Source organism: Hypanus sabinus, unplaced genomic scaffold (assembly GCF_030144855.1).
Source record: "Hypanus sabinus isolate sHypSab1 unplaced genomic scaffold, sHypSab1.hap1 scaffold_1163, whole genome shotgun sequence".
Taxonomy (NCBI): domain Eukaryota; kingdom Metazoa; phylum Chordata; class Chondrichthyes; order Myliobatiformes; family Dasyatidae; genus Hypanus; species Hypanus sabinus.
Genome location: NW_026779222.1, coordinates 111,573 through 134,544, shown reverse-complemented (window position 1 = coordinate 134,544; position 22,972 = coordinate 111,573). Strand labels below are relative to the sequence as shown.

Below are 22,972 nucleotides of genomic sequence, written 5' to 3'. Positions count from 1 at the left end.
GAGAGAGAGGGAGAGAGAGAGAGAGAGAGAGAGAGAGAGAGAGAGAGGAGAGAGAGAGAGAGAGAGAGAGAGAGAGAGAGAGAGGGGCAGAGAGAGAGAGAGAGAGAGAGAGAGAGAGAGAGAGAGAGAGAGAGAGAGAGAGCGGAAGGCTCCTCACACTGACTTATCTATTATTATCTGACTGTGTGGAGTTAGACCCTGCTACAGAACAAACGAATGCAAATGCAAACATGCAAGTTCCTTTCCCCCACAACCGGCACGTAATGGCCGATTTGTGCACAGACTACAGAATGTTGCACAGGTAACCTACCACGGGTATTCTACGAGAAATTCCGGAGCATCACTCCCACCACTACCAACTACCCCACCCCCACCTTATCTAATGATCTAGAGCTGAAGACGAAGATCAGCAAGGAAAAAAAGTGGAACAAGGGGATTAAACACTACTATTGTCCTTCAATTAATTTTGTCCCGGACGAACCCCCGATTTGTAACGTACTCTTTTAACGGGTTACCGAACCAGCAGAAATGGAATACACTTTGGTGTCTGCTATTACTGCAACTAACAGTGTTTATTAGTAAACTAACTAATACAGTACTGTAAAAGTGCAAATAAATGAAACAGGTTAACAATGGTATATGCAGTAGTGTAGACACCTTAATCAGTTCAGTTCAGTTTAGGTCGAGTTAGTTCAGGTGTAACGTTTGAGAGAGAACGAGTGCGAGAGCGAGAGAGAGAGAGTGAGAGAGAGTGAGAGAGAGAGAGAGAGAGAGAGAGGGGGGCAGAGAGAGAGAGAGAGCGAGAGGTGATGCCGTTGCCGTGGATCTTTCCGTTGTCTTCATGTTGCGGTCACCGACTGTGATCATACCAGGCACGACCTTTCTTCAGTGGTAGACCTGTCACCCAGGCAAGGGTGGACACGCAAATAAGCTCCTGCCGGTCGCACACTGTGAGACTCTGATCGATCCTCCAAATCTCCACCATCACGTTGGTGCATAACACTCTTTTAGTGTCCCGTGGTGTGCCGCCCTGGAGTATCTGCCTACGTCTTCGCAGACCTGCTTTTTATCTCCTCTTGCAGGGCTCCGACCGTCTATTAGGCCCCGGTCCCTGCTTGCTGTCTCTGCATGAATTTCACAAGCAGGAAAAGAAAGTGTCCTTGCAGCAAATACATAATATTAAATCATGTTTCTCTCTCCCTTATCTGCGCAGATATCTCTCTCATCTCTCATTAGCAGCATAGTTCATGGGGGTGGGGTCAACTCTGGACCATGATAGCTTGGTTTGCTCATCACATCCTCACCCCTCATCCTTTTAGGACATTTTGTACGTGGGGGGGGATAATTAAACATGCATGTACATGTCATGTCATATGTCATTCAATCTGCTGTTTTCAAGCGGAGATCAGAGCAAGACATGATTGTGTCTATGAACTAGGATAAGAAGCATAAAATAAATAATAAATCAAAACGAGAAGAAAAGTTGCGGCAGTATTCATGGGTCCAGAGGTCATTCAGATATGTGATGGTGGAGGAGCGGCACTGTCCCGGGTTGGACTGAACGACTGCCTTCATGTTTATATACCCCCTCCCTGAGAGAAACATCAATAATTGGACATAAATGACCTAATAATTCATGACTGTTAACGGAAATAAAACAACTTCAGAATGTTTTAAAAGAGAAAACAGTAAACAATGAAGGGCAATTTCCCTGTCTCTGATATTCTAGCCTCTACACCACTCCCTCTCTGAAACCGGAACCATTCTATGCACACCCTCCCTGTCTCTTTAGATATCTTGCCCCCACGCCCATCCGACTCTATGAGTGCTCCGGCAGCAAAACCGATCTGTTTCTCTGTAACCACAGCCTGCCCCCAAAACCACCTGCACCACTACACAGCTGCCGGACTCTTCACCCCGCTCCTGCCCCTCATCTGTAATCTGGAGCCTCCGCCAGTCCCCAGACCTTTTCTGATTCTTTGTCCCTCTTCAAGCACTACACCCTTCCCCGTTTCTCTATGGGCTTCTGGCCTCTACAGACACTCTCTCTTTGTATCCATATCAACCGCTACTCCCCTCACTGTCTCTGTAACCCTCCCAGGCCTCTATCGCCTTCTATATCTCTAAACCTGCCTGTACCCTCAATGAAACAGTCAATGTCGTTGGGAGACATGGCCGTGCACATGTGTAGATCATATTTTCACTTGTTAATGTCGTTGGAGACATGGCCGTGCACATGTGTAGATCATATTTTCACTTGTCGGACGCATTTCTTGTCGGGAAAAATTGTAAGTTTGAATCTGGTTTGAGTGTGGCAAATATGGATATATGATATATATGTACATTATTTTAATTACATCTTACGGAAATGAATGTTTGGGAAATTCTAACCCAAACCGCTCAGTGAGGGGTTTGTTAAGGGAGAGGTGATAAATTCCTGCCTTGCCAACAACACCCAGACCCATCCCTTAAAAGAACAAACAATCCGCACCACCCTTTGATGAAAATATTCCTCTGGAAATTATTTCCCTGGTGACCATTTCTGGGCGAGTTATGTCTCAGAGGGGAGAATAAGCTCGCTGTGTAATCTATCAACACACAATGATATTGGAAAAATCAGCCCACCTCCCTTACCCCCAGAGCCCGAGAAACTTACCCCTTACTGCTAACCCTCTCTGCTCCTCACTCAGCCATCTAAATGATAACAACTGGGTCTGGATGCCTCGATCAAATTTAAATCAGCACCAAGTCCATCATCACTGACATATGGCCTTCAGTCCGTTGTTTTGTGGCGAGATACAAGTTCAACAAAAATCATTTCACGAGATTACAGTGAAACATCGACACGAGGGAGAATGATGAAACAACCACATGAAGTGTTCAAACTACGTGATCAATCAGCATTCTGCAAATAAGAAGCAACGTCACATTTCGGCGTATAGGAACATTGGAAAAGGGGGCTGAATCAATGTCCCGGATTGATAAATTTTCACTGTGCCAATTCGCGCAGTAATCAGGAGTCAACTCGGGGTTTCAGAACCGTTTTCCATTTTATTGCATTTATTATTCAGCCATGAAGCGCGGAGTAGTCACTTCGGGCCTTTCAGCGACCGATGACAAACCCGATTAACAGAAGAGATTTACAAGGATGTTGCCTGGATTGGGGAACATACTTCTGGGAACAGGTTCAGCCGAAATTTGCGTTTCATCCTTGGAGCGACGGAGGATGGGCGGTGACCTGATAGATGCGTATAAGATAATCAGAGGCATTGATCGTGCAAGAGCAAGAGGCTTTTCTCCAGGGCTGAAATGGCGAACACGATGGGCACAGGTTTATTGTGCTCGGAAGTAGGTACAAGGAGATGCCAGGGGTACGTTTTTCACACAGAGAGTGATGGGTGCGTGGCGAGCGAAGACCGATACAATGGGACTTTCCAGAGACACTGAGATTGGTACATTGAGCTCAGAACCATAGAGGGCTATGCGGTAGGGTAATTTTGCTATATAGATTAGACATTGCAGCTCAAACACAACTGATCACGTGTTGAGAATAGAGTACGACCGGGATAGGGATTCGAACAGCGGTCATTTTATGGAAATCCCCTGAAACGCCACAGCACCAGTCTGGGTTGATGCGAGAGAACTAAGCTGCTGCGACGGAAACGAGACAGAATCTTCTGTGATGTCTTTGTCGTGAGGCTAGGAAACGCGGAATAGGTTTAATAGAGACCTGGAGAACGATTACAAAGAAAAAAAAAGCCATTTTGAACGGTGGATTTATCCTGGATGGTTGTCCATTCTCTGTGCCAATTCACGATCCAATCATCGGCTTCCGTTCACAGTGACGTCAGCTGCGGAAACAATTCACAATTTATGTTGACTACGTCAGCAACCGGAAAGTGTGGCTGCTGGTGAGGGTAAATACGGGTGATGATTTCAGAATCTGTGTCTGATATTGTGACAATGCAACCGCAATTAATATTTATTATATCGCTATAGACTCAGGAAAAGTGTTCCTTTCAATATCAATATATCGCTGTGCGACGCCGCCAGACTCCAGTCTTGCTCTGTTACTTGTCTCTAAACTTCCAATCTCAGTGTGACTATGAGATGTGCACAACCAGGACCCTGCACGGCCCATAGGCTTGAAATTAGTGAATAGCTTTCCTTTACAAGTGACATTACGTGTCGGCAGCCCCAGATTCGGTTCACATACCTGTTCAGATCACGGTAAACAGATCGATACTCCAGGATAAGACCCTGTTAATACGAGGAAATCAGCAGGATTAGTAAAAATTATGACCAAAAGCATTTATGTGTCAGAGAAGAATTAGAAGAACATTGAAAAGGACCTACGCATTCTTAACAATTCGTGTCTGAGAGAAACACGGAACAGTCGGGCCATGATGAAGAGAGGATCAGAGACACAGTTATGATTATTAAATATCGCAGAAAGCACTATAAGTTCACAAGAGCATAAAACACAAGAGCAGAATTAGGCCCTTCGGTACATTGGCCTCCTCCACCATTCTATAATGACGGATGAATTTTCCCTCCCAACCCTAATCATCTGCTTTCACTCTGCAATACTTGAAACTATCAACGTTGCTTCGCGTAACCCGGGGCCTTTGACCCCAGAGCCATAAGGGACAAACAAATTACAGAGATACACCACACTTCGGCTAAAGATATTCCTCCTCATCGCTCTCTTCTGAAGGGTTCTCTGCATTCCATCGTAGAGGAATTAGTACTCACACCATCCATTCCGGACCATGCATTCCACAGCGCCGCCCTCTGGTCCCAGACCAGCACCCCGTCCTTCACGTTGAGAGAATCGCTCCACGCCCAGTCAGTATAGGTCTTCCAATTATTCATCATTCAATGAGCTCACCCTTTCCTTCTTCAGACCTGCAGTACACAGAGGTCTCAAGCTAACAGGCGTATCAGCCCCTGTCGTTTACTTCCCTTTCTTCAAGAAGAGCGAAGTGATGTTTGCAAATTTCCAATCCTCCAAAACAATTCCATGATGGTATAAGTACTAATTCCTCTGACACTGTCATACTGATGGTGTCTTCAACAGTGAAGGCGAACACGTGATACTTAATGAGTTTTTCCGCCATTTCTGCCTCCCCCTGAAACTTCGACATTCTCGCTGTCGAGAGTCTCACTTCAGGTTCTGAAGTGGAAACAATTACTTCAAAAGGGATTGACGCTAATGTTTCCCTTACCGTGTAAGTGGAGTCTCCATCCTGCGCATTGTTCCTCGCACCCTTGAAAGAGAAGATTACGTGTTATTTTTGAGACGTTTAAACAGGTTCACAGCAATTGTATTCTGACTCTCCGCCGATAAACCCCGGGAGTATCAATGCATCACATTAGTTTGTGTTTGGGGTAATATTGCCTCGTTCACCATTCGCTGCACCGCGTGTTTCTGATTCAGTGTGTGTGTGTGTGTGTGTGTGTGTGTGTGTGTGTGTGTGTGTGTGTGTGTGTGTGTGTGTGTGGAGTTACTCACATTGATCGGACAATTTAAAAGACTCTTTCATGAAATGAATTACAGCAAGGGTCAGATGTGATTTCGCATCACTCAGGAGTTATGGATTCTGGGGAATTCTGAGGAAATTCTGCAGGTGCTGGAATCTCACACACAAAATGCCGAAGGGCTCAGAGTGTCGGGCAGCATTAATGGAATTCATTAAGCCGTTCACGTTTTGTGCAGAGACCCTTCTACTGGGCTGGGAAGAAGGCAGGAAGACGCCTGGACAGAATGGTGGCCAGGGGAATGAGCACTGGCTGGGAGGTGAGGCCTGATGAGTGGGAAAGGGGGAAAGGCTGAAGAAAAGTAAAAGGTAGAAACATAGAAAACCAACAGCACAATACAGGCCCTTCCTCCCACAAAGTTGTGCTGTACACAACCCTACCTTAGGAATTACTAGGCTTAACTTAATCCCTCTGTTATACTCAGCTCCATGTACCTATCCAAAAGCCTCTTAAAAGACCCTATTTTATACGGCCTCCCCTCCATTGCCGGTAGCCCATTCCAAGCACTCACCACTCTTTGAGTAAAAAAACTTACCCCTGACATCTCCTCTGTACCTACTCCCCAGCACCTTAAACCTGTGTCCTCTTGTAGCAAGCATTTCAGCCCTGGGAAAAAGTCTCTGACTATCCACACGATTAATGCCTCTCATCATCTTGTACGCCTCTATCAGGTCACGTCTCATCTTCCTCCGCTCCAAGGAGAAATGGCCGAGTTCACTCGAACAATTCTCATAAGTCATGCTCCCCAATCCAGGCAACATCCTTGCAAATCTCCCCTGCACCCTTTCTATGGCTTCCACATCCTTTCTATAGTGATGCGAACAGAACTGAGCACAGTACTCCAGGTTGGGTGTGACCAGGGTCCTATACAGCTGCAACATTACCTCTCGGCTCCTGAATTCAATCCCACGATTGATGAAGGTCAATACACCATACGCATTCTTAACCACAGTGAACCGATTGCAGAGGCGAGTGTGCCATAGGGGAAGGGGAAGAGGGAGGGTCACTGGAGGTAGTTGATGGGCAGGTGAGGAGAAGATGTAAGAGGCCGGAGTGGAAAATAGAAGAAGAGAGAAGTGAACAGAAATACTGGTGGGATAAGGTCGATGTTCATGCCATCAGATTTGGGTCTACTTTGCGGAATATAATGTGTTGTTTCTCCATTAACGGAAAATAAGATCCGGGATCGATCATCCAGGATCTTGTTAAATGCCCAATCTGTGCCCGAAGGGCCCGATGGACGCTACCCATCACATTACTTATGTTCCTTTTTCCCTCTTTGCAAAGAAATGAGTGAGATCACGGACATAATGCAAACATCCAACCTGATCATCCATTTGGACATTTTCATAATATTCTGATGAGTTTACGGTCTTTGTATCGAAGGTGCCTGAGGAAACAAGGGTGCAGAGCGTCAGGGGGCTTTGTTGAACACAGCAGACGTCAAACCGGCCCAATAGAAAAAGCCATTGAGAGCATGAGCTCCCTACCCACCAATCGCCGGAACCAGGAATTGAGGGCCGATATTGATCAATATGGAGAGAAATTAAGTTGCATGAACTACCATCCCATTACTTCGCTGATATTGTAATCTTCAGCAGAAGCTTTCAGCTAAAATAACTGGAAAACCCAACGGTGAAAGTCGCATCATCCGTGACCATTCGCTCGGATGACCAGCTCCAGCTTCAGTGGACTAGGAGCTCCCAGATTGAAATCAAATGCTGAGATTCCCCTGGACTCAGTATTAGGACAGTTGAAACGGTGTTCACTCACTTTTCCATCCGGAATTTCTGCCCGTGCCATTTTTCGATTTCGGTGGATATATGTTGCTGAATAAACTGAAACAAAGACAAGAAAATAATTCGTCAGGAACTTAATTTCCTGCGCTGATGCACCGAATGAGAATTGCCTCTATAATTCCATTCGATTCTCTCCAGATATCCCTTAATAACGTTTTGTTTATCGGATGCCCTGTACCAGGCGAGCTCGATAGCATCGACAGATGGGTTAAGTAGACAAAACTGCTTTGGCCTTTTTGACAGATAAGGCTGTTCACACACATATTGCTGAACGCAAACCTCTTTCAGACAAATTTCGGACAGACAACTTCGCCGTGAGGGCGGAATGCTGATTCTGTCCGCAGATGGGCCCTGATCCCAGCTGAAGTCGACTCTGCCGAAATTCACATTCAATTATTAAAGGTAGGAACGAAATTCGTAGAGAGATGCAATTACCCGCCAGCTTTTCTTGCGAACAGCCATCCACTGAATCCTCCCACCAGGCCCATGATAAGTAAACCGAGTATAATGCCCACGATCGCGCCAGCCCGGAAGGTACAATTTTCATCTGTTTTTGGTGATGACACAGAAAACAAGCATATATATTTACATGGCGAAAACTAAACTTTATTTAAGAAATGATAATTGATCCACGCTCTGGAAACTTCTGGTCGCTGGTCTCGATATTGAATCAATTTAAATCAATTACTCTTTTATTCTGGTAGGCCACTTAGAAGGAGGATTGAAGGTAGGGCGTGAGGAAAGCGTAAGAAGGAAACGGTTTGAATCTTTGATCATCGGGTTTACATGAACGAATGAGAGACACATTCACTCACCGTGTGCGCTAACTACACCTTGTAAGATAACTGGTCCTGTTGGTTACGCCGTTATTAATCCGACATGTATAACTCCCAACGTCAACCGAGCTCACCGACTCAAGGGTGAGTTCCTGCCCTGTCTGCATAAGATTGTTCCCATTATCACTGACACAAGGGTGAGATCCTGCCCTGTCTGCAGGAGATTGTTCCCATTGTCACTGATACAAGGGTGAGATCCTGCCCTGTCTGCAGGAGATTGTTCCCATTGTCACTGATACAATGGTGAGTTCCTGCCCTGTCTGCAGGAGATTGTTCCCATTGTCACTGATACAATGGTGAGTTCCTGCCCTGTCTGCAGGAGATTGTTCCCATTGTCACTGACACAAGGGTGAGTTCCTGCCCTGTCTGCAGGAGATTGTTCCCATTGTCACTGATACAAGGGTGAGTTCCTGCCCTGTCTGCAGGAGATTGTTCCCATTGTCACTGACACAAGGGTGAGTTCCTGCCCTGTCTGCAGGAGATTGTTCCCATTGTCACTGATACAAGGGTGAGTTCCTGCCCTGTCTGCAGGAGATTGTTCCCATTGTCACTGAGACATGGGTGAGTTCCTGCCCTGTCTGCAGGAGATTGTTCCCATTGTCACTGAGACAAGGGTGAGTTCCTGCCCTGTCTGCAGGAGATTGTTCCCATTGTCACTGATTTCAAGGGTGAGTTCCTGCCCTGTCTGCAGGAGATTGTTCCCATTGTCACTGATACAAGGGTGAATTCCTGCCCTGTCTGCATGAGATTGTTCCCATTGTCACTGACACAAGGGTGAGTTCCTGCCCTGTCTGCAGGAGATTGTTCCCATTGTCACTGACATAAGGGTGAGTTCCTGCCCTGTCTGCAGGAGATTGTTCCCATTGTCACTGACGCAAGGGTGAGTTCCTGCCCTGTCTGCCGGAGATTGTTCCCATTGTCACTGACACAAGGGTGAGTTCCTGCCCTGTCTGCCGGAGATTGTCCCCCTTGTACCATGAATATATACCACAGGGGACTGACAGAGCAAAGCAAGTTAATGTCAGGTTTGACACTATATTGGACACAACTGGACGCTCCGGTTCAATTCTGAACTTCTCTGATCCATTTATAAAATGAAGAAAAGTGCTGATTAGAGAAAAATCCTGATGGATACGGGATATTATGACCTTCTGTCTTCATTGAAAAGATGAGAGCAAATGTTGTTTAGTGTAATATCTGATACAAATGAACGCGGTTGACTAACTGTTTACTCACAGTAAACTTGCACGTTGGTCACTCCAGCGCCACTGCTGAATGAATTGCTGGCGATGCACTTGTACGTCCCTGCGTCGTTTCTGTTAGCTCTGATTATAGTCAGTTTCGCCTTGTCGGGGGATGTAAATATTCTGCCGTTTTCCTGGATGGGTTGGTTATCCTTGAACCATGTCCGTGTCTGAACAGTGCCCGACGCGTGACAGCTGAGTGTGATGGTATCGGGGTCTTCAAGGGGGTTGGGATCACTGGCCACGACAGTAACCCCAGTCACTGTCTCTGTAAATACAATTGAAATGTACATAGATTTACACGGGGTTTTATCTACAACACGAGAATAATATTTGGATGCTGCCAGCTCAATATCGTCGGCATTCCCAGTTCTTATCCCTATGTGTTTCGATATCAAGTCAGTATCCAGCTTGAACTAAACGCCGGCACTGAGTTTAAAGTTTTACTGCTGTTACCCAAGGGGACGGTGTGCAACCTATTCCCATTTCAGATGTTCCTCAATACATGGATATTCCTGCAGTAAGAACATACATTCTCCAGCAAAGCAGACTAAAACAGAATTGCACTTGGCTACAGTTTAATTGTCCCGTGGAGCATGTGAAAATAAACTACCCGTGCCCCCTGCTGTTGAAGCCAAAAGTAGAGTGACTTCGTATTTAATATCTGGCTGAGGAGTTGGCGGAGGAGGGATGGCGTAGGAATAATGATCATGGGTTCCTCCAGGGAAGTTGCGACCTCTAGAGAAGGGGCGGTTGGCTCCTGAACTGGGGAGGGGTAAACATTCCTGTGGGAAGGCTTCTTGTCGCTGCACGATAGGCAACTAAGTGGAGTTGCAATTGGAAGGGAGCCAGATTGACAGAAGGATCCGTGGAGATCTGGCGCAGCCAGATTTCGGCATGACGTCGGCTCCTCCGGATTGGCTGATGTGCAATGAGCCGAAATTGATCAGAGAGCTTATGGAAAATAGAATGTTGGTGTAAGTGATCATCATATGATCGACTTCATCCTGAAATGTGAGAAGGCGAACCTGAAGAGTCAGATGAACCAGTGTTACAGTGGGTTAAAAGGAGTTAGAGAAACACTAGAGAGGGGTTGGCCAGATTTACTTGAGAAATAACACTGGCGGGGATGACGGCAGAGGAGGAAGGAATATTCTAAAGGAAAGATGACATAACCGTGGCGGAGAAGAGAAGTCAAAGCCAACATGAAGGTCAAAAGGAGGGTATATGATGGAACAATCATTAATGGGAAGTCAGATGATTGGGAAGTTGTATAAAAAACAATTGGCAACTAAAAGGTCATTTAGAAGGTAAATATTAATGAGAAAGCACTCCAGCCACTAATATTAATGAAGATCGGCACAGAGTCTTAACGTACAACAAGTGTGAAACGAGAAGCAAGAGTGGATATCGGGCCGTACAGAAACGATAGTGGAGAGGTAGTACGGGGAACAAGGAACTGGTGGACAAACTGCATCATCCCTCACCGTGGAACACACTGTGAAATGTCGGATGTTTCAGGTATCAGGGGTCATGCGATGTCAGCATTCATTACAAGGGGACTAGAATATAAAAGGAGGGATGTAGTGCTGAAACTTGATGAAGCACCGGTGAGGCCTCACTTGGAGTATTGTGATGCATTTTGGGACCCTTGTCGTTGAGAGAGAATGTGATTAAACTGAAGCGGTTTCCAAAGAAGTTCGCCAAAATGATCCCAAGTTTGAACGGCTTTACTGGAGAAGAGGGTTTGATGGGTCCGTGCCTCTACCCACTGGGGTTCAGAAGAATGTGGGGAGACCTCATGGAAACCTATCGAATTGTGAAAGGCCTTGTTGGAGTGGATGTGGGAAAGATGATTCTCATGGCGGGAGAGTCTAATCCCAGAAGACACAACCTGTGCATAGAGTGGTATCCTTTCAGAAACCAAGGCGAAAATGAATCTCTTTCTTCAGAACATGATGAATCTGAGAATTATGTTCCACAGGCAGCTGTAGAGGGAGTATCGTTATGTAAGTTTACAGCCGAGGATGACAGATTCACAATTGGTCAGGGCATGAGGAATATGCGGAAACGGCTGTGATCGGGACTGCGAGGAATATTGGATCAGCCATGATGAAATGGCGGAGCGGACTCCATTGGCCAAATGGTCTAAATCTCCTTCCAATGATTAAGGCCTTCTGGTCTTAACTGCAGCAAGTAAAAATTTGCAATTTAATCAGCAAGTCAGAACAATTCCAATTTTCATCTTCATCAATACTCTTATTCTTCAATATGCAACGTTGTGGATTGATATCGTTAGAATTTGCTCAGGCATTTAGTTGGATTACACGGGCCCGTCTGCACCAACACCATTAATTATCGGACCTCAACAAAGGGAGGTACGGACTACCTACCGAACACAATGATTTCCGTGGTTGAGGCATTATTCCTTTTTGTAATCGTGTTATAAGCCTCACAAGTATACTTTCCCGTGTGGGCCACAGAAACGCTGTCGAGGACGACCTCATGCCCACTTTGTAGGCGGGCACCATTCTGTTCCCAATTCAATTCAGCATCTGGGCGGGACTCCGTGGAACATGTTAACCTGATCGTGCTTCCAGCAATGTAAAAAGATGCGTGCGGTTGAGTGATGACGGATGGACGATCCGGTCCGTCTAAAAGAAACGGACAAAAGGGGTTGCAACAAATCACACAGGAGATATAACAGCATTCCTCAGCGGAAGAGGAAGAACAGCCCACCACCAGAGAAAGCGCTCCCACACACCGGAGAATGCATCCGTCTGGAAGCCACGCGCGGGAAAGAGGAGAGTCGGGACACAGTGTCAGATTATCCACGTCTTCCGAAACTATGAACTGCACAGTTACCTCATATCCCAAAACCCGTCTCCTCCTCCAAGCTGGATACAATGCACGCCAGTCATAAGCGTATCGTTTCGTAAAACTTCCCCAGGTGTGTGTTTTGTGGAAGGGAGTTCAGAAAAACGTTCCAGACAAAATTCAAAGCGTTGCTCTGCGGGGATAGGTAAGGCAACTTGCAGTGTGTAAATGCAATAACTCATGTAATCAGTGATCGGGCCGAATGTCATGTAGGCACACACTATGCAGTCAAGTCACTGACCACGTGTGCAATTATCGGGACACTCCAGTTTACAGCGTGTTATCGTAGGACGCGTTTTTAGTTCCAATATTCTAGGTTTAGTCTCTATCAGTGAGGACCGGTGGCTGTAACACCACTGCCCATTGTGATTTTCATCCAGATCTAACAGCTGTAACTTCCCGCTTCCACATGTGCACTGAAGCAATGGATCCCCACCTCGTCGTAGCGATGGACATTTGCCAGAAGGGTTGTGGGGCTGATATGGACTGTTAGCGTTTTACACTCTGAACTTTCCCTGTCCCTTTCGGTGAACGGAATTATTACCAAACTTCCTAAACAGCCTTACACTGCGCCGGAGATTCAATGGTGCATTTAATTGAAAAGTAATAACTTTGCACTCACTGTACCAAGTTCGGATCAGCTTCCGTGGTGTTGTGAAAAAAAAAACAGAAACTAGAATTAGAATTTTAAAGAGATAATTTCAATATGAATGAATAGAACTATTGCACATCCCAGTTTGGCAAAAGAATAAACCATGGAAGGCAGTGCACCCGTGGCTGACAAGGGAAATTAGGGATAGTATCAAGTCCAAAGAAGAAACATATAAATTAGCAAAAAAAAAGTGGCACAACTGAGAAATGGGAGAAATTCAGAGACCAGCAGAGGAGGACAAAGGGCTTAATTAGGAAAGGGAAAAAAGATTATGAGAGCAAGCTGGCAGGGAACATAAAAACTGACTGTAAAAGCTGTTATAGATATGTGAAAAGAAAAAAAAAGATTGTTCCGGACAAATGTAGGTCCTTTCCAGTCAGAAACAGGTGAATTGATGACAGGGAACAAAAACGTGGCAGACCAATTGAATAACTACTTTGGTTCTGTCTTCACTAAGGAGGACGTAAATAATCTTCCGGAAATAGTAAAGGACCAAGGGTGAGGGGCCAAGTAAGGGATATAGTAAGGGACCAAGACTATCTAGTGAGATGGAGGAACTGAGGGAAATACATGTTAGAAGGGAAGTGGTGTTAGGTAAATTGAAGGGATTAAAGGCAGATACATCCCCAGGACCAGATGGTCTGCATCCCAGAGTGCTAAAGGAATTAGCCCAAGAAATAGTGGATGCATTAGTGATAATTTTTCAAAACTCTGTGGCCACCCATTTCCTGGCGCATCCGAACCGACTCACAATTAGATAGCCTACGGGGGTTTGCGAGCACAGAGCTTTGGAGCCTCTGCGCCATGGGGGGCCGGTTGAGGGAGGCTTAAAAGTGAGGCTGAAGTTTTCGAATAAAGTTTTTTCCTTCGACTGCGGTTACCGACTCCGTGTCGTAATTGTAGCGCACCTATTGTAGCGGTGTGCTACACGCAGCGCTAAAATTACGCGAGAAGCTCGGTAACCTGGCCCCCCTACCCACTTCACAGCACGGGCGGCACCCGACCTGCGTACCCAAAGACCTACAGAACTGTAAGTTTGTGTTTGTACGCAGGGGCGGGCATCGGCCGCCGCTGCAGCGGCCATACGAGGGGCCGTTTATGGTGCTCCGGAAAAACGGGTCCACGTTCGTACTGGACGTTGGGGGGAAAGAGGAGGTTTTCACGGTGGACCGCCTCAAACCGGCCCATGTGGACCTGGCGCAACCGGCCGAGTTTCTGGCGCCTCGGCTCAGAGGCCGACCTCCCAAGCAGGTTCTGGCCCAGACTGTGGACATTGGGGGGGTGTATCGCCGGTTCTGGGGGGGGGGGGTTATGTGGCGACACATTTCCTGACGCATCCGAACCGACTCACAATTAGATAGCCTACGGGGGTTTGTGAGCACAGAGCTTTGGAGCCTCTGCGCCATGGGGGGCCGGTTGAGGGAGGCTTAAAAGTGAGGCTGAAGTTTTCGAATAAAGTTTTTTCCTTCGACTGCAGTTACCGACTCCGTGTCGTAATTTTAGCGCTGCGTGTAGCACACCGCTACAACTCCTTAGATTCTCGATTAGTTCCTGAGGATTGGAGAGTGTCTAATGTAACCCCACTTTTTAAAAAAAGGAAGGAGAGAGAAACCGGGGAATTATAGACCGGTTAGTCTGACATCGGTGGTGGGGAAAATGCTAGAGTCGCTTATCAAAGATGTGATAACAGCACATTTGAACAGAGGTGAAATCATGGGACAAAGTCAGCATGGATTTGTGAAAGGAAAATTATGTCTGACGAATCTTACAGAATTTTTTGAAGATGTAACTAGCACAGTGGATAGGGGAGAGCCAGTGGATGTGGTATATTTAGATTTTCAAAAGGCATTTGACAAGGTCCCACATAGGGGATTAGTGTGCAAACTTAAAACACACGGTATTGGGGATATGGTATTGATGTGGATAGCAAATTGGTTGGCAGACAGGAAGCAAAGAGTGGGAGTAAACGGGACCTTATCAGAATTGCAGGCAGTGACTAGTGGGCACCGCAAGGCTCAGTGCTGGGACCCCAGTTGTTTACAATATATATTAATGATTTAGACGAGGGAAATAAATGCAGCATCTCCAAGTTTGCAGATGACACGAAGCTGGGCAGCGGTGTTAGCTGTGAGGAGGAAGCTAAGAGGATGCAGGGTGACTTGGATAGGATAGGTGAGTGGGAAAATTCATGGCAGATGCAATTTAATGTGGATAAATGTGAGGTTATACACTTTAGTGGCAAGAACAGGAAAACAGATTATTATCTGAACGGTGGCCGATTAGGAAAAGGGGAGGTGCAACGAGACCTGGGTGTCATTGTACACCAGTCATTGAAGGTGGGCATGCAGGTACAGCAGGCGGTGAAAAAGGCAAATGGTATGTTGGCATTCATAGCAAAATGATTTGAGTACAGGAGTAGGGAGGTCCTACTGCAGTTGTATAAGGCCTTGATGAGACCACAACTAGAATATTGTGTGCAGTTTTGGTCCCGTAATCTGAGGAAAGACATTCTTGCCATAGAGGGAGTACAGAGAAGGTTCAACAGATTGATTCCTGGGATGGCAGGACTTTCATATGAAGAAATACTGGATCGACTAGGCTTATACTCTCTGGAATTTGGAAGATTGAGGGGGGATCTTATTGAAACGTATAAAATTCTAAAGAGATTGGACAGGCGAGATGCAGGAAGATTGTTTCCGATATTGGGGAGGTCCAGAACGAGGGGTCACAGTTTAAGGATAAAGGGGAAGTACCTGAAGTACAGATTTGAACCGACATAGTGTAGTTTAACCGCCGCCGTAATGTGACTCGGATTTGAAATTTAAAATTTTAATGTTAGTTCCCCAGCGTCCGAGATAGACCTGGATCTGTCTCCTAATTAACTGTTCAGTTGTCCCAGTGTTAGTCGATAGTGGTTAATACCTCAGGCAACGATCACTAATGTACTCACAAACTCCCGGAATCCCGTATCTCGGAGGAACTGTGATATTATATGTAACTACCGGAAAATCGGGACACTTACAGCTGACATGAAGAGAAAACGGAGAGCTTGTGATTTCGTTAATCATGTTGCTTGCTCTACAGGTGAAACTTCCGTCTGTCCGTAGCACTCCAGAAACAGTGAGTGTGCTGTGATCGGCACTCAGCTCAAACCTGCCGCCGGGAATGATCACGCTGTTCTCCTCAAGCCACAGGTAAGAGACATCCGTGCCTCTTGCGGAGCAGGTTAGTCTGACGGTGTCGCTGTACTCAATCAGTCTGGTGGCATTAGATGTAACAGTGACATTGGAAACACGTTCTGTTAAAACATAGGGGATTGGTTAGCGCACAACACAAGAATAGAATCTGCAGGTTTATGAATTCCGTTACGAATCTGAAAATGAAATCAAACATTTACTATTCCATAATAAGTAAACATTTATAAGTTATGTAATCGGACGGACATAGGTTTCCGTGATAGCAGTTATAGGCATCGGGGAAGAATTGCAAAGGTTGGAGGTTGGCTAACTGTGTTCCATTCATCGCTACTAGTGGAAGGTACAAGCATACACGGTACAGGAACCGTGGTGTACAAAGGCCGTTGTAAATCGAGTGAAGAAGAAAAAAAAGAGCTTACGAAAGGTTAAAAAAAAGGGTAATGATAGAGATCTAGAAACCTGTCAGATAAGCAGGAAGGAGCTTAAGAATAAATTAGTTCCAGAAGGGGCCATGAGGAGGCCTTGCCAGACAGGATTAAGGAAAACCCCAAGGCATTCTACAAGTACGTGAAGAGCAAGAGGATAAGACGTGAGAGAATGGGCCCAATCAAGTGAGACAGTACAAAAGGGTTTATGGGACCGGAAGAGGTAATTAATGAAAACCTTGCTTCCGTATTCTCTACGGTTAAGGATCTTGGCGATTGTAGGGATGACCTGCAACGGACTGAAAACCACTTGCCGATAGGTATTAGGCAATAAGATGTTCTGGAGATTTTAGAAATCATCAATTTGGATAAGTCACCTGGACCGGAAGGGAAGCATCCCAGGAAAACGTGGGAGGCGAGGGAGGAGATTGCTGAGCCTCTAGCGGTAATGTTTGCGTCATCAATGAGGACGGGAGAGTTTCCGGAGTATTGGGGCGTTGCGGATGTTGCTCTGGTATTCAAGAAAGGGAGTAGGGATAGCCCAGGAAATTATAGTCCAGTGAGTCTTATCAGCTTGATTGAATTTTTTGAGAATGTGACGAAACACATTGATGAAGGTAGAGCAGTATATGTAGAAAGCATGGATTTTTGAGCAGGGTATTTGATAAGGTAGCCCATGTAAGACTTATAGGGAAAGTAAGAAGGCATGGGATCCAAGGTGACATATCTTTTGTGGATACAGAACTGGCTGTCCACAGAAGGCAAAAAGTATGGTAGGCGGGTCATATTCTGCATGGAGGCCGGTGACCAGTGGCGTGCCCTAGGGATCTGTTCTCGGACCCCTACTCTTTGCGATTTTTATAAATGAACTGAATGAGGAATTGGATGGTTGGGCTCGTAAATATGATGATGACAGAAATATTGGGATGTTGTGGATAGTATGGAAGACTGTCAAAATTTACAGCAGGACATTGATAGGATGCAATACTGGGCTGAGATGAGGCAGATGGAGTTCAACCCAGATAGGTGTGTGGTGTTCAACTTCGGCGCTGCTTTGTGGGCCGAATGGCCTTTATTGTGCCGTAGGTTTTCAATGTTTCAATGTTTCAATATCTGATAAATCCTTTGGACTGTTCTTTCCAGTAGGCAACGGGGGAAAGATGTTGGTGGGACAGTGGGGTTTGTCTAAAGGGTATTCAGTAAGGCCTTTAACAGGTTTTCACTTAAAAAAACTGCATCCAGATTTAGGGGGAAGGCACAAATGTTAAGAGGGAGAGATTTAAAACTGATAAATACCTGTAATGAGCTGGCTGAGGGAGTGGTGGAGGAGGACACAGTTGCTACATTTAGAACAGGCATGGATAAACAACAGGACTGAGTAGTTTGGGGTGTTATTGGCAGAAAGGAGCAGTTGAGACCAGCAGGGAGTTTCAGTGGACGACATGGACACGAGCTGGACTGAAGGCATTGGTTCCTTGCTGTTTTAATATATGAGGCAAAGGTGCTTCAAAAGCTCACATTTCAAAAAAATAAATAAATAAAACCGGGACAACTGACAAATAAACGGAGCTGGTGAAGAAGGAATTAGGAATTAATTCACTTTAGGCAAGGGTCACCTGGCAATGAGAAAGGTGATGGGAAATCACTGGTAAGCACAGAGGAGAATTGCTGACAACCATTTGTGAGATCATCCAGATAAGCTGTCGTTACTGAAATGATGCGAAGTTCAGTGTCAGTGTCAATGTAATGGAGCCAATGAAAATTGTAATCTCACACAGCCGAAAAAAATGCAAACTGGGGAACACCTTAAAAGCATGAATTGCAAACCAAATAATGGATAAGAACACGGATCTGAAATCCGTAATCAGCACCGGACTCGACATTACAAGATAGAAACACAGAAACATAGAAAACCTGCAGCACGATACAAACACTTCTGTCAACAGTGCTGTGCCGAACATGGCCTGAACTCAGAAATTACCTCGGGTTACCCATAGCCCTCTATTTTACTGAGCTCCATGTACATGTCCAGGAGTCTCTTAAAAGCCGTATCCTATCGGCGCCGACCATCGGCGCCGGCAGTTCATTCCACGCACTCACCACTCTCAGGGTAAAGAAACATACCCCTGACATCCCCTCTGTACCTACTTCCAAGCACCTTAAAACTCTGTCATTTCGTGCTATTCATTTCAGCCCCGGGAAAAAGCCTCTGACTATCCACACGATCAATGCCTCTCATCATCTTGTACAACTCTGTCAGGTCACCCGTCATCCCCCGTCGCTCCGAAGGGAAAAGGCCGAGTTCACTCTACCCATTCTCATAAGGCATGCTCCCCAATCCAGGCAACTTCCTCGTAAACCTCCTCTGCACCGTCCCTGTGGTTTCTACATACTTCCTTCAGTGAGCCGACCGGTATTGAGCACAGTACTACAAGTGGGGTCTGTCCGAGTTCCTATATGGCTACAACATTACCTCTCGGGTTTTAAACTCAATCCTTAAGGTGTCCTAACCACAGAGGCAACCTGTGCAGCAGCTTTGTGTGTGTTACAGTAATATACTCGAACCCAAGATCGTTCAGAGTCTTACCATTGATGCTATATTCTGCCTTGACATTTGACCTAACGAAATGAACCACCTGACACTTATCTGTGTTGATCTCCATCTGTCACTGCTCAGCACAGTTTTGCATCCTGTCAATGTTCCGCTGTAACCTCTGACTGTGCTCCACAGTATCCGGAAAACATTCAACCATTCTGTCGTCAGAAAACTTACCAACCCATCCCTCCACTTACTCATCCAGATCATTTATAAAAACTCACTAAGAGTAAGGGTCCCAGAACAGATCCCTGAGGCACTCCACTTGTCACCGACCTCCATGCAGAATATGACCCGTCTACAACCACTCTTTGCCTTCAGTGGGCAAGACAGTTCTGGATCCACAAAGCAATGTCCCCTTGGAGACGGGGGCAAGGATTCAGGCTTCTAGATCATTGGGAACTCTTCTGGGGCAGCTGTCCACTGTACAAACAGGACGGGTTGCAGTTAAATCCTGGCAGGAAGGTAGGCAAAGGCTATTGGGGGGTGATTTTTACAAATGAGCTGGATGGAGAAGTAGAGGAATAGGTTAGTAAGTTTGCCGATGACACAATGGTTAGTGTGGAGGCCGGTCATTGGTTAGAGCGGGGCATTGATAGGATGCAATACAGGGCTGAGAAGTGGCAGATGGAGTTCAACCGAGATAAGTGCGAAGTCGTCCATTTTGGAAGGTCAAGTATAATGGCAGAATATAATATTAATGGTAAGACTCTTGGCAGTTTGGAGGACCATGGGGATCTTGTGGTCGCAGTCCATAGGACGCTCAAAGCAGCTGCGCAGGTTCACTCTGTGGTTGAGAAGGCATAGTGTGTATTGGCCTTCATCAATCGTAGATTTGAATTCAGGAGCCGAGGTAATTTTGCAGATATATAGGACCCTGATCAGACTCCACTTGGAGTGCTGTGCTCGGTTCTCACTAAAGGAATGTTGTGGCAGCCACCGAAAGGATGCAGAGAAGATTTAGAACGATGTTGTCTGGATGGCGAGCAGCCCTTATTAGAATACTTTCTAAACGGGTTCAGACATTCAGTTGAATTGCACGGGCCTGGCCGCACCAGCACAGTTAAATATACGACTTCAACAAAGGGAGGTACGGACTACCTACCGAACACATTGATTTGCGTAGTTGAGGCATTGTTCCTTTTTGTAACTATGTTATAGGCCTCACAAGTATACGTTCCCGCGTTGTTCACAGAGATGCTGTCGAGGACGACCTCCTGCCCACTGTGTAGGTGGGCACCGTTCAGTTGCCAATTCAATTGAGCATCTGGGCGGGACTGTGAGAAACATGTTAACCTTAGGGAGCCTCCGGCAATGTGAAAAGACGAGTGCGGTTGAGTGATGATGGATGGACGATCCGGTCCGTCTAAAAGAAACGGACAAAAGGGGTTGCAACAAATCACACAGGAGATACAACAGAGTTCCTCAGCTGCAGAGGAAGAGCAGCCCACCACCAGAGAAAGCGCTCCGACACACCGGAGAATGCATCCGTCTGGAAGCCACGCGCGAGAAAGAGGAGAGTCGGGACACAGTGTCAGATTATCCACGTCTTCCGAAACTATGAACTGCACAGTTACCTCATCTCCCAAAACCCATCTCCTATTCCAACCCTGATACAATGCACGCCAGTCATAAGCGTATCGCTTTGTACAACTTCCCTATGTGTGTGTTTTGTGGAAAAGAGTTCAGGAAAACTTTCCAAACAAAATAGCCAACACCTCTCTGCAGGGACTCGGAGTGTAGATGCAATAACTCATGTAATCCGGGTTCGGGCTAAATGTCATGTGGGCCCACACTATACTGTCAAGTCTCTGACCACGTGTGCAATTATAGGGACACTCCAGTTTACAACGTTTTATGGTGGACGCGTTTTCAGTTCCAATATTCTAGTTTTAGTCTCTATCAGTGAGGACCGGTGGCTGTAACACCACTGCACTTTGTGATTTTCATCCAGATCTAACAGCTGTAACTTCCCGCTTCCACATGTGTACTGAAGCAATGTATCCCCCACCTCGTCGTGTCTATGGACATTTGTCAGAAGGGTTGTGGGGCTGACAAGGGCTGTGGGCGTTTTAAACTCTGAACTTCCACTGTCCCTTCCGGTGAACGGAATTATTATCAAAGTCCCTAAACGGCCTGACACAGCGCCGGAGATTCAAATGTCCATTTGTCTAAAAAGTAATATCTTTGCCCTCACTGGACCAAGTCCGGATCACCTTCCATTGTGTTGAGAAAAAACACAAACCAGAATTAGAATTTTGCAGAGATGATTTCGATATGAATGAATAGAACTGAAGTGACACACAAAGCTCAGCAGAGTCAAATCCAAATTTAATGGACATCACCATTGCCTTTGAGCCGTGGGCATCGGACTTGTTCAAAACGCATTGTTTTGTGTGAAGACTCATGCAGGATAGACCAGGCTATCCTGCACGTTTCATTTACCTGAAGTACAGATTTGAACCGACATAGTGTTAGCTTAACCGTCGCCGTAATAAGACACGGATTTGAAATTTAGCTGTGATAAAACAGGTAACTACCGGAGTCTCGGGACACTTACAGTTGACATTAAGAGAAAACGGAGCGCTCGTGATTTCGTTAATCACGTTGCTTGCTCTACAGGTGAAATTTCCGTCTGTCCGTCGCACTCCAGAAACAGTGAGTGTGCTGTGATCGGCACTCAGCTCAAACCTGCCACCGGAAATGATCACGCTGTTCTCCTCAAGCCACAGGTAAGAGACATCCGTGCCTCTTGCAGAGCAGGTTAGTCTGACGGTGTCGCTGTACTCAATCAGTCTGGTGGCATTAGATGTAACAGTGACATTGGAAACAGGTCCTGTTAAAACAGAGGGGATTGGTTAGTGCACGACACAAGAATAGAATCTGCAGGTTTATGAATTCCGTTACGAATCTGAAAATGAAATCAAACATTTATCATTCCATAATAAGTAAACATTTATAAGTTATTCAATCTGATGGACATGATGTTTTGAGATGGACGTTACAGGATTCGGGGAAAATTGCGAAGTTTGGAGGTTGGCTAACTGTGTTCCATTCATCGCGACCAGTGGGAAGTAGAAGCATACACGGTACAGGAACCCTGGTGCACAAAGGCCGTTGTAAATAGAGTGAAGAAGGAAAAAAGAGCTTACGAATGGTTCAAAAAACAGGGTATTGATAAAGATCTAGAAACCTGTCAGATAAGCAGGAAGGAGTTTAAGAATAAATTAGGAGAGCCGGAAACGGCCATGAGAAGGCCATGCCAGACAGGATTAAGGAAAACCCCGAGGCATTCTACAACTATGTGAAGAGCAAGAGGATAAGACGTGAAAGAATGGGCCCAATCAAGTGAGACAGTACAAAAGGGTGTATGGGATCGGAAGAGGTACTTAATGAAAACTTTGCTTCCCTATTCTCTACGGTTAAAGATTTTGGCGATTGTAGGGACGACCTGCAGCGGACTGAAAACCCTTTGCCGATAGATGTTAGGGAATAGGATGTACTGGAGATGTTAGAAATCATTAAGTTGGATAGGTCACCTGGACCGGAAGGGATGCATCCCAGGAAACCGTGGGAGGCGAGGGAGGAGATTGCTGAGCCTCTAGCGGTAATGTTTGCGTCATCAATGAGGACGGGAGAGTTTCTCGAGGATTGGGGGGTTGCGGTTGTTGCTCTCGTATTCAAGAAAGGGAGTATGGATAGCCCAGGAAATTATAGTCCAGTGAGTCTTATCAGCCTGATGGATTTTTTTGAAGATGTGACGAAACACATTGATGAAGGTAGAGCCGTAGATGTATACCGTATG

General features: G+C 46.0%; 1 long non-coding RNA gene across 1 annotated transcript; it reads right to left on the bottom strand.

Annotated features, from left to right (window-relative positions):
- Positions 1–3,516: 3,516 nt before the first annotated feature.
- LOC132386443 (uncharacterized) lies at positions 3,517–5,281 on the bottom strand. Its single transcript, XR_009509538.1, has 3 exons — positions 5,229–5,281; positions 4,217–4,260; positions 3,517–3,851 (listed from the first exon to the last, which is right to left on the bottom strand). It is a non-coding gene; the product is annotated as an uncharacterized LOC132386443 (long non-coding RNA).
- Positions 5,282–22,972: the final 17,691 nt, after the last annotated feature.